Below are 9,257 nucleotides of genomic sequence, written 5' to 3'. Positions count from 1 at the left end.
GGGTCCTGGAACGAATCTCCCTGGGGATACCATGGGACAACTGCACTCTATTACTTCTTAAATCCTTTAAAAGGCAGAACTGTGAGAAGACTAGGAGAGGCAGAGAAGGTGCCCAATGAAAGATGGGTGTGTGTGTGTGTGTGTGTGTTTTGAAAGATACGTTCTATTTCAGAGTCTCTCACACAGAAATACAACAAAAGAGTGCGGAGCTCAGAGCCACAGCCCATCTGTCGACAGGCTATTCAATTAACTTATTGTTACCAGTGAAACACCAGCTCAGTGTGTCTGGAGAAAGAGGAAGTCCCAGGTGCTGGAGTGACAGCCATCAAGCTGCTGGCAAAGCAGAGAAAGCCAGTCGCCCCTGGAGGCAGGCTGCCCCCTCCTCCGCTGGCGCTTTTCCTTCCATCCTTTCCTCACTTCCTTGTTTTTTTTTTTTTCTCCCCTCCTGGCTCTCACCACTTTCCCTTTCTTCTCTTTCCTCATCTGGGGAAGAGAAAAGGCCGGCTTCTTCATTTCAACAGAGCACATATCCTTGAGCAAGAAGCAACGATGGAAGAGAAACGTGCTGGAGTCTGAGAATTCGCTGAAGTTGCTATTTCTTTCAACAGAGCAAAGGAAGGGGAGATGAGGGAGACCGTTTCTGCCACCTCAAATGAGCCTCAGACCATCCGCCAGCCTTCCCTTACCTGCCTGAGGCCTTATCTTCCACCCGCCACCCCCTCGCTGACTACCCTCCCACTCTCTAAGTCATTTCTTGGTTTCGCCCTCAAGGGGCAGAGAAGCCAGCAAGGGGAGGCCGGTGAGCCCTCGCTCAAACCACAAGGCGCACGTACCCCAGGGGCCCTGTCACCGGCACCAGTCTTGGGGGGACATGAGTTTTCTGCAGCGACACAGCTGGGGCTCTCCTGACTCACGGCCAAGGCCACCACAAATTTGGAGTTGCCATTCTCATCATGTTTTCGTGATCTGAGTCCATTGGCAGCTGCTCAGAGGGAGAAATAATAGCCCTCAAAGGAGGAACATTAATGTGATCTACCTGGATCTATTCTAAGCATCGCATCTAATTACAGAGAATGAATCACAGATTTAAGCATCTTAAACATAGACATAAAAAAGTAATTAACCCTCAAACAGGAAGCTGCTGAGCGGTCAGATCGCATGGTTTGAGAACCAAGAAAAGCAAGTCAGCACACTGCAAGCATGAGAAAAGCAGGGGTTAATCCTCTGCCGGGGTTTCAGGGTTCTGTTCACTTCTGCAGGTGTGCTACGGGCGGTCGTCACAGGAGCAGCGGAGTCTCTTCACGAGGCTGTGAAACTGTTGCAGTGAAGACACCCTCTCTTCTTTACAAAGTGACACTCTTCAAAAGATGCATCCAGCCCGAAGCTCCCATTGGCACAGGCTCAGTGCCCATCACTGTAAGGAAGTTTCACCCTAAAAGCAAGCTCCACGGGTTCATCAGGCAGTTTCATTCGAGTTTTAGTTGCTCTCCACTCAGTTTGAAAAGCTGTCTAAGAATTCCTCACTGGTCATTCTCAACACAATCACAACATCTCTTAGTTTAGGACTAGAGGCAGCGAGAGATGAGAGGCTGTGGTCTGATCCAGCTCTGCCCCATCGCTCCCTGCTTGGGGCCAAACCGAATCATCCAGACCCACGTGACAGTCACAGGGGAGGGGGAAGTGGGTCTGATGGAGCCAGAGGAAGGACACGACTCTGGAACCAGAAGCCATGTAGTCCAGGCGCAGCTACTGTGGCCGCATCTCTGTTGTCCAGCAAGCGGCACCTGTCGCCTGCCATCAAGAGTAGAAGTCGGAGCACTTGACCCACTGCATCTTGGTATCCGAGTCACGGAGGAAAACCCAGCGGCAGTCAAGCACTGGATGGAACCGCACTCCCCTCACGTGGAGAAGAGACGGAGTCAAGGTCAGCCTCAGGGGTGGGGTCAGTTCCCCGTGGCCAGGGGTCCCTCCCTTCCTGAGCTGCTGCAGAAGGACTCTGTTCCCTCCTCACGGGGGAAGGATGTAGCAGTGGGGTTGACGATGGATGCTAGAGGATGCACCCGTGTACGCAGAACAAAGGAGAGCCAGGAAAGCTGTTCCCACACAAGGGGCAAGTCCAGCACTGACTGTGAGGACTCCTTACCTCACGTAAGGATGTGTCCAGGTCCAAAGCCTGATCTCCTGTGACCTCCTGGGGGTGGAACAACTCCATGTTGGAGACTGCCTTCCCAAAAACAAGGACCTTGGGAGAACCGCTCAATCTCACCAAGTCTCAGTCCATGAAGTACAGATCACAATGAGGACACTGCACCTCCGTACGGGGCTCTCATGAGGTCCAAAGAAGACTTTTTTTTTTCCCTAAATTTTTGAGAATTTGTTTGAGCAGAGATCAACTTGGATCCAGCAGCATAAACCAGAAGTGGTTGGAACTACGCCAACAGGAGCTAGGGAAAGGCTTTTATAGAGAAGGGAAGGAGGGACAGCAAGGAAATTGTTTGACTGGCGAAGGCCTGAGTGGTTGCGTTATTTCAGAAAGCCTGGTTGGCTGTTTATGATTGGTTGTCAGGAGACCATTTATTGAAAAGAGCTTTGAAAAATTATAAACCCCTGTGGGACGTGTACTTGTGGTGAATAACCTAATAGAGTTCTCAAAAAACAGTACAACTTTTTACTCTGTCTGAAGGACATCGTTAGCATCCTAGGGTCCATCTTGTGTACAGCCTGAATGAAGATAAATTTCCTGGCACTTCTCGACATGCAAGGTTCTTCTATATCAAAGTTTGCCAACAAGACTACCTTGAATTTTCATGTTCCCAATGCATCTCCCTTCGCTAAGAGCACCTGTGTCCCTGCTTTTCTTCCTCTTTAGACTTATCTTGACATTTTTATTCCCAAATCCCAGGTTCCGTGATGGTCGACGTGGTCTCTCACAGTCCAAGATTCATTTATCTACTCGACAACTTGCTTTTTTAAAAAAATGCTGAAGTTGAAGGTAATTCTGCCACTTTAAATGGTATTTTACAAAAATATATTCATAATGAGTTAGTGTACTCATAATATCTGGCTGAGGTTATTTGAAAAGACCAGGGTACAAAATTATATGTAGTAACAATCTCATTGAACACACACACACACACACATCCTACCCACATACACACATGTATCCAAAAACTGGAAAATATGCATACACCAACTAATTATCTCTAGGTAGTGAGAACAAATTTTAATTTATTTCCCTCTGTGCTTACCTATGTGCGCTATCGTTTCTAAAATAAGCATGCTTATTTGTTTGGAAAAAGGAAAAATTTACTTTAAAATGCTGTTTCTTTCCTTCTTATGTAGGAGAGAGCATATCATACTGAGTAAGTCAAGGACAGAGGATCCTCCTTTCACTGAAATTATTTTAATATGACCCTGATGATCTGAGTAAGAATAAATCCATCATCTACTGCATAGAAAGAAAGTTTGCATCAGCCTAACACACATATATGTGTGACTGAGAAAAAATGTCAAGAAAGAGTGCACACACGGGATGCATTCGATATTTTAGCTTCCACGCTATTCCAGTACTTGGACGCGGGCTGCCCATTCTGAGTTCACCAACCACAGCTGGAAACTGTCGTGAACTTCTGGTTTCACCATCAAGCTCAAGATTACCTTCTGGGACGAAAAGCGAGTCATTCTGAAGAAACTGTCCCTCCATCTGTCACCTGAGGCCCCTCCAGGAATGAATTACACTCCCATTCTCTGATCCAGATCTACACGTTTTTTGATGCCCAAATCAGCCAATACTAAATAAACGTTCCAACAGTTGAGCTTCTGTGGGACAGTATATGACACCAATGTCTTGGTTTTAGAAATGATAACACTGGGAGCAATGGTCCCTCTTGGAAATCAGTGAAAACTCCTGAGCTTGGAAACCAGTATAAATATCCATGGAGCAAAAGTGATGAAAATGGACCCAAACTCAATCACGATCTAGAGCATTACACAGGCACAGCTCATGCCCTCCTGTCCTCGTCATCTTCTTGTTTTTTAATTCATGCTAGAACTGGATGTAATAATATTAATAAATCATCTTCTTCAAGCTTATAGGGTCTGAGACACCAGGCAAGTTATGATAAGCAAGAAAACATCCATTATTTATAAGACCAATACATTTTCCAGCAGATAATTTTCCTCCCAGAACAAGTCACACAAACAAGGGCGCTCTACAGGGAAGGATAGGAGTGAAGGTCAGTACTAATGATTCAACAACCTGCTAAGATTCTGGCCTTTGAGGGCCATTCCTCTATCAAGTCAGGATGGTTCCTTCACACACTGATGTGATCCAAAAATACGAACAAATTCTTGCGGTGACTGCTTCATCGCCATGGAGATGAATTTCTAACCAGCGTGACTGACGTGCTTGGTCAGAATGCTTTCTAGAACGATCCTGCCACGGAGAGTGTGCTTGTGGCCTGACGTCCCTAGACTGAGGTTTCTGGAGTTTCCATTCGTGGTCTGGGCTGCGATGATCTGATTAAGCTTCACATCTGCAAAGGGTTTGAGGTGAAGGAAAAAGGGAACTGGAATGGTTCTCACCTCATCAATTCTGACCACATCCTCCCTCTCCAGTTACCCCAAGAGAAGGGAAAAGAAAAGAGAGGAGGAGGAGAATAAAAGAAGGGAAGAAATAGAGTGGAAGAAAGGAAGGAAGAGAGGGGAAGGAGAAGAGGAAACGAAGGCTGGAGGGAACCTCCAAAGTGGCTTCTTTTCAGAAACGGAAGCTCAGAGCATGTTTCCCAAAACAACGGAGCTTTTTTTGTGTGTGATTTTGGCTTCCCGTCCTTCTTTTCCTCCCCAATCTATCTACTAAGTATGAAATTTTAAATGACAATCATCTGTGAACATTGACTCACTAAATATCTGAACATTCAAAATGGGGTCTTGGAGGAGGGCATAACTCAAGTGGTAGAACGCATGCTTAGCATACACGAGATCCTGGGTTCAATCCCCAGTACCTCCATTATAAAAAGAATTAAAGAAATAAACCTCATTACCACTTCCCCCACAAAAAAGAAAGAAAGAAAGAAAGAAAGAAAATGCATTTCAAAATGGGGTCTTGATCAGAAATACAATTGTGTAAAACTAAGTTCCATGTGAACAGCATCCTGATGCCTTTGTTATAACGGTGGCAAATCTGAAAATAAAAGCTTTCAAATACAGTATGGAGGAGTCTCAAATAATTAAACATAGGCCTACCATATGATCCAGCAATTTTGCTTCTGGAAATACAACCAAAGGAAATTAAAACACTAACTCAAAAAGATATCTACACCCTGTGTTCATAGCCATTTGCAACAGCCAACACATGGAAACAACCTAAGTGTCCCCCAGTGGATGAATGGATAAGGCAGCTGAGAAATAGATAGATAGATGATGGGTTATTATTCAGCCATAAAAAAACAAAATTCTACCATTTTTGATGACATGGATGGACTGTGATGGCCTTATACTAAGTGAAATAAGTCAGACAGACAACTACTGTATCATCTCACTTATACGTGGGATCTAAAACAAAAAACAAACCAGCGAAAACTCAGAAAAAGAGATCAGACTTGTGGTTACTGGAGGTGAAGGAGGAGGAAGGAATTGGAGCAAGGTGGTCAAAAGTACAAATTTCCAATTATAAGGTAAGTAAGTACTAGGGACACGATGCACTAGCTAACGCTGCTGTGTGATACGTACAAAAATTGTGAAGAGGAAATCCTAAGAGTTCTCATCACAAGGAGGAAACATTTTTTTCTTTTTTTCTTTCTTTTTTTTCTTTTTATGGTAGCTCTATGAGAAGACAGATTTTAGCTGAACCTACTATGGTCATCATTTCACAATCTATGTAAATCAAAACATCATACTATATGCCCTTAACACTGAAGTGTGTCCATTTTTTCTCAGTAAAACAGAGGGGAGCTTTCAAATAATGACTTCTCCTAAGCTTTTTAAATAAAGGCATAATACTTCTTTGTTGCATCTATTATCTTTCAAATGAAGGTTATATCTAAGTGCATTACAGTCTCACTGGTCCAGGAACCCAGGGGAAATGACAGGTGGAGAGGAAGAGTCACATGCGCGTCCAGGAGAAAAGATGTAATAAGCAGAACACTATTCACTCCCACAACACTTGAGCATTTCCAAGTATTTTACCGTATCCCTGAGCACAGGTACACATTGTACCCACAATGGGGCACAGATTCTCAGAATTACCGCTGCTATCCCGTGCACTACTTCCTTTTTTCATTTCAGGAAATATCTGACAGGGAAATTTGCATAACTTGCCCAAGGCCACACAGTGAGTGAGCTGGGTGTAAAATTCACGTGTCCTGCCTCATTAGCCTTTCCGATGCCACTTGAAGTCCCACAGTGACTTCCTGGAGCCTCTGCAGTGATAGAAAAACCAACGCTGGAACATGGAGAACTCAATCAACCAGTTTGTTTCATCTGCTTACATCCACACAACGAGTTCTACTGACCTGACTCAGTCGAATGGACTCATTTTTTTCAACTAATGAAACTACATCGACTCACTTTCTTGGCTCTGCAGAGACAAAGTCAGAATGAGTCATTGGAACAGAAATTATAGGACAGTATTCAAAATGGCAGGTGATCAAAAGATGACTGTCTCAAGAGATGACTGCCGTTGGACCCTCGCTCAGCTGCCAGTCCATCACAGGACTGAAACATGTAAATAGAATCAGCAGGTTTTGGCAGCAGGTTCTGGAAAGTGGTATCTATCGGCAGAGAAGCAGTGGCCACCTGTTAGTTTTAGTCACTCACTCATTTACTCATTTGCCTTCACTGCATGCCTACTAAGTGTCAGGGACCGCGGCCGTGTCATGTTCAAAAACAAACAAATATGTTTGTTGTCTAGATCAGTGAGTCTGTTTTATAAATAAGTTCATTTGTGTCTTTTTTTTTAGATTCCACATATAAGTGATATCATATGGTATTTTTCTTTCTTTATCTTTCTTACTTTACTTAGAATGATGACACACATAGAAAACAAACTTATGGTTACCAGCGGGGAAAGGGGTGGAAATGGATACATCAAGAGTTTGAGATTTGCAGATACTAACTACTAAATATAAAAATAGATGAACAGCAAGTTTCTACTTGAGCACAGGGAACTATATTCAATATCTTGTAATAACCTATAATGAATAAGAATATGAAAACAAATATATGTGTGTGCATGTATGACTGAAACATGGTGCTGTACACCAGAAATTGACACAACATTGTAAACTGACTGGACTTCAACTTAAAAATGACAATAATAGATAAATAAATATACAAATATGATCCCTGCCATCCTGGATTTTGCAATACCAAAGGAGACTTAAATATAAATTGGGCAGGATAAAAGAAGGGAGGGTTTAGAAGATATAACAGAGGGTTTTAAAACCTCTGTGTGCCACTGTGGGGTCATAGGAGAGTGACTGATCCCAGCAGTGAGTTCTGGGAAGACCACAAGGAGAGGCTGGCATCTGATCAGGAGACTCTGGGACAGAAGAGTCGGGAACAGGGGACCAAAGTTCTGAAGATCAGTAAAAGAGAGCCGAGGCTTAATCCAATGTGGCAACCAAAGGAAATGGACCCACACAGGGGACAACCCAAGACAGGGATGAACTACAAAGTCTAACTTCTCTTATGGGTTGAAAGGTGGGTGAATGAGGATGAACAGAAAAACATCAGCGTCTCGGGGGGAAGAAAGTCAGGGCACGGGGAGGAAAACTACGTTTTATTTATTGCCATGTGTCAAGCAGTGTGCTAAGAAGCCTACATAAGTTCTCTTTCTTCGTCCTCACAGTCACCCTACAAATCGGGCATCCTTACCCCTGTTTGACAGAAATCGTCCAGGATTTCCACAGAGCTTTACTAGTTTACAGAGAACTTTCACATACACTCTCCTCTTCATCCTCACAATCCTGCTTGATAAGCAGGACAGGAATCCCCATTTTACGAAAGAAAGACAAGGACGGGGTAGAACCATCGTGCTTCCTCCATTTTCTGATACCCTTGCTGATCGTGAAGCTAACCTAATGCCCTCACTTGAGTTCACCTGTTGTCTACGTGACTAGGTCGTCGGAAACCCAGCTGATGGAAACTCAAATGTGTAACAGCAGCCTTTGAACAGCTCCTGCGAGGTTTGGAAGATTCAGCCTCATCGTAGGGGCAGCAGGCCGTGAGTGTCATCCCCACAGGTGCCCTGGGGGCCCGGGGAACTTGAAGAGAGGCTCAGTCTGAAGGTCTTATCAGGTCTACACAGCCCAAGCAAAACGATAGTCCCAAGAGCCTACAACGCTGTTTAGCATATTGTAGATTAGCCTGGAAAAGACCCAAATCACGATTGCCCAAGTCTCAACAAAACTTTGGAAAAAAAAAAGCAAGTCTCGCTTGGCAGCCGTGTGGAGGCCACACCTCACGCTGCACATACATACCTGGCTTCATCGTTCTTGCACAAGGGAGTTTCAGAGCGGCCAATAAAGCATTTCAAGATAAAGTTCCTTCAACTCTGAGCACTGTTTTCGAAGTGTCCAGGCAAAGCAGTTTCTGAATTTCTCCAAAACTATAATTTAGCAGCCATAACAAACAAGCTAGTGGTCTGATAAGCAACAGCGTATTGCCAACAGAAATCCCCGGAACACATTTTTCTATTACATGTCTCGGCCATGTGGGTGTCCACCCATTGAAACCCACCGCCCACCCCAAGTTCTACTATCCATCCAAGAAGCACGAAGCTTCAAGGAACCAGGAGGCATGATTCCATTCATCCCTGCCTCTGGATTGAATCACTTTCTCATTAAGGGTCACTCTTTTCTTAGAGATCTCTCCCAAATCCAAAAGCAGCCTTCGCTATTCAGTCTCTTCTGACATGCGACTTACTCAAGTCTCAACAGTATTCAAGTCCAAGCCCATACTATAAACAACTCTGCTGAAAAATAAACACCACCTAAGGCAACAGGCCAAATACCACAAAAAAAATTTTTTTTTAGTATAAATCTAATGGGGTAAAAAGGCAAAACAAATTCTGTTCCTGTCTCTCTATATAGCTTTCCCAAAAAAAAAGACTAATAAATGAACCTAGAAAGAACCCAACAAATGAACCAAGAATTCTCATGGCTTCACTGCTTGCCCGCTGCCGGCTTGTGAGAGGAAGCCAGTCATTTCGCTTCCCTGAGCCTCCCTTTCCTCGTGTGCAAACTGGGGATAATGGG

Source organism: Camelus ferus, chromosome 35, assembly GCF_009834535.1.
Source record: "Camelus ferus isolate YT-003-E chromosome 35, BCGSAC_Cfer_1.0, whole genome shotgun sequence".
In the NCBI taxonomy this organism is placed as follows: Eukaryota; Metazoa; Chordata; class Mammalia; order Artiodactyla; family Camelidae; genus Camelus; species Camelus ferus.
The sequence above is the reverse complement of the archived record's forward strand: the minus strand, read 5'-3'. Positions refer to the sequence as shown.